Consider the following 3223-nt stretch of genomic DNA (forward strand, 5'->3'; position numbering starts at 1 on the left):
GAAAACAACGAAAATCGGCGAGAAATCGTCGTTTTGCATCGAAATATGCGGTTTTCTCTAAGAATTTTGACGATTTCGTGCAGAATTCTGCTGTTTTCTTGCAATTCAGCCGTTGAATCTTGGTAAAAAGTCATGATTTTGTAGATTTCGTGCTCTTCTTGGCGAATTCAAGATAGAAAACAACGAAAATCGGCGAGAAATCGTTGTTTTGCATCGAAATATGCAGTTTTCTCTAAGAATTTTGATGATTTCGTGCAGAATTCTGCTGTTTTCTTGCAATTCAGCCGTTGAATCTTGGTAAAAAGTCATGATTTTGTAGATTTCGTGCTATTCTTTGCGAATTCAAGCCAGAAAACAACGAAAATCGGCGAGAAATCGTCGTTTTGCATCGAAATATGCGGTTTTCTGTAAGAATTTTGATGATTTCGTGCAGAATTCTGCTGTTTTCTTGCAATTCAGCCGTAGAATCTTGGTAAAAAGTGATGATTTTGTAGATTTCGTGCTCTTCTTTGCGAATTCAAGCCAGAAAACAACGAAAATCGGCGAGAAATCGTCGTTTTGCATCGAAATATGCGGTTTTCTGTAAGAATTTTGATGATTTCGTGCAGAATTCTGCTGTTTTCTTGCAATTCAGCCGTAGAATCTTGGTAAAAAGTGATGATTTTGTAGATTTCGTGCTCTTCTTTGCGAATTCAAGCCAGAAAACAACGAAAATCGGCGAGAAATCGTTGTTTTGCATCGAAATATGCGGTTTTCTGTAAGAATTTTGATGATTTCGTGCAGAATTTTGCTGTTTTCTTGCAATTCAGCCGTTGAATCTTGGTAAAAAGTCATGATTTTGTAGATTTCGTGCTCTTCTTTGCGAATTCAAGCCAGAAAACAACGAAAATCGGCGAGAAATCGTCGTTTTGCATCGAAAAATGCGGTTTTCTGTAAGAATTTTGATGATTTCGTGCAGAATTCTGCTGTTTTCTTGCAATTCAGCCGTTGAATCTTGGTAAAAAGTCATGATTTTGTAGATTTCGTGCTCTTCTTTGCGAATTCAAGCCAGAAAACAACGAAAATCGGCGAGAAATCGTCGTTTTGCATCGAAATATGCGGTTTTCTGTAAGAATTTTGATGATTTCGTGCAGAATTCTGCTGTTTTCTTGTAATTCAGCCGTAGAATCTTGGTAAAAAGTGATGATTTTGTAGATTTCGTGCTATTCTTTGCGAATTCAAGATAGAAAACAACGAAAATCGGCGAGAAATCGTTGTTTTGCATCGAAATATGCAGTTTTCTCTAAGAATTTTGATGATTTCGTGCAGAATTCTGCTGTTTTCTTGCAATTCAGCCGTTGAATCTTGGTAAAAAGTCATGATTTTGTAGATTTCGTGCTATTCTTTGCGAATTCAAGCCAGAAAACAACGAAAATCGGCGAGAAATCGTCGTTTTGCATCGAAATATGCGGTTTTCTGTAAGAATTTTGATGATTTCGTGCAGAATTCTGCTGTTTTCTTGCAATTCAGCCGTAGAATCTTGGTAAAAAGTGATGATTTTGTAGATTTCGTGCTCTTCTTTGCGAATTCAAGCCAGAAAACAACGAAAATCGGCGAGAAATCGTCGTTTTGCATCGAAATATGCGGTTTTCTGTAAGAATTTTGATGATTTCGTGCAGAATTCTGCTGTTTTCTTGCAATTCAGCCGTAGAATCTTGGTAAAAAGTGATGATTTTGTAGATTTCGTGCTCTTCTTTGCGAATTCAAGCCAGAAAACAACGAAAATCGGCGAGAAATCGTTGTTTTGCATCGAAATATGCGGTTTTCTGTAAGAATTTTGATGATTTCGTGCAGAATTTTGCTGTTTTCTTGCAATTCAGCCGTTGAATCTTGGTAAAAAGTCATGATTTTGTAGATTTCGTGCTCTTCTTTGCGAATTCAAGCCAGAAAACAACGAAAATCGGCGAGAAATCGTCGTTTTGCATCGAAAAATGCGGTTTTCTGTAAGAATTTTGATGATTTCGTGCAGAATTCTGCTGTTTTCTTGCAATTCAGCCGTTGAATCTTGGTAAAAAGTCATGATTTTGTAGATTTCGTGCTCTTCTTTGCGAATTCAAGCCAGAAAACAACGAAAATCGGCGAGAAATCGTCGTTTTGCATCGAAATATGCGGTTTTCTGTAAGAATTTTGATGATTTCGTGCAGAATTCTGCTGTTTTCTTGTAATTCAGCCGTAGAATCTTGGTAAAAAGTGATGATTTTGTAGATTTCGTGCTCTTTTTTGCGAATTCAAGCCAGAAAACAACGAAAATCGGCCTAGAAATCGTTGTTTTGTATCGAAATATGCAGTTTTCTCTAAGAATTTTGATGATTTCGTGCAGAATTCTGCTGTTTTCTTGCAATTCAGCCGTTGAATCTTGGTAAAAAGTGATGATTTTGTAGATTTCGTGCTCTTCTTTGCGAATTCAAGCCAGAAAACAACGAAAATCGGCGAGTAATCGTCGTTTTGCATCGAAATATGCGGTTTTCTGTAAGAATTTTGATGATTTCGTGCAGAATTCTGCTGTTTTCTTGCAATTCAGCCGTTGAATCTTGGTAAAAAGTCATGATTTTGTAGATTTCGTGCTCTTCTTTGCGAATTCAAGCCAGAAAACCACGAAAATCGGCGAGAAATCGTCGTTTTGCATCGAAATATGCGGTTTTCTCTAAGAATTTTGATGATTTCGTGCAGAATTCTGCTGTTTTCTTGCAATTCAGCCGTTGAATCTTGGTAAAAAGTGATCATTTTGTAGATTTCGTGCTCTTCTTTGCGAATTGAAGCCAGAAAACAACGAAAATCGGCGAGAAATCGTCGTTTTGCATCGAAATATGCGGTTTTCTCTAAGAATTTTGACGATTTCGTGCAGAATTCTGCTGTTTTCTTGTAATTCAGCCGTAGAATCTTGGTAAAAAGTGATGATTTTGTAGATTTCGTGCTCTTTTTTGCGAATTCAAGCCAGAAAACAACGAAAATCGGCCTAGAAATCGTTGTTTTGTATCGAAATATGCAGTTTTCTCTAAGAATTTTGATGATTTCGTGCAGAATTCTGCTGTTTTCTTGCAATTCAGCCGTTGAATCTTGGTAAAAAGTGATGATTTTGTAGATTTCGTGCTCTTCTTTGCGAATTCAAGCCAGAAAACAACGAAAATCGGCGAGTAATCGTCGTTTTGCATCGAAATATGCGGTTTTCTGTAAGAATTTTGAT

The sequence above is a fragment of the Gnatocerus cornutus genome, unplaced genomic scaffold, assembly GCF_029298725.1.
Source record: "Gnatocerus cornutus isolate USDA-ARS CGAHR unplaced genomic scaffold, icGnaCorn1.1 ctg00000038.1, whole genome shotgun sequence".
Classification (NCBI taxonomy): Eukaryota; Metazoa; Arthropoda; class Insecta; order Coleoptera; family Tenebrionidae; genus Gnatocerus; species Gnatocerus cornutus.